This window comes from Austrofundulus limnaeus, unplaced genomic scaffold (genome assembly GCF_001266775.1).
Source record: "Austrofundulus limnaeus strain Quisiro unplaced genomic scaffold, Austrofundulus_limnaeus-1.0 Scaffold1143, whole genome shotgun sequence".
NCBI classification, from domain to species: Eukaryota; Metazoa; Chordata; class Actinopteri; order Cyprinodontiformes; family Rivulidae; genus Austrofundulus; species Austrofundulus limnaeus.
The window spans coordinates 41728-41976 of record NW_013953545.1 but is presented as its reverse complement, the minus strand read 5'-3'; positions in this window follow the sequence as shown (position 1 = coordinate 41976).

The window sequence follows — 249 nt, the reverse complement described above, 5'->3', positions numbered from 1 at the left end:
GTTCTGGACAAACAGAAACAAGAACTTGCTGATGAATGTGACCATGAAGAAGCACACTTCACTTAAATCCTTTGATGCATCTAAAGATGATTTGAAAATGATGACATTTATCTGCAGCAGGAGCACAAAGCAGTGGCAGAACTTCTGCTAGCAGCCAATGCTTCTGCAGCTGCAGATGCTACCGATTATGGAGCAGTTTAGTATCTTTACTTTATGTTTGATTCCCCAGTAAGACTCAACATTATSATC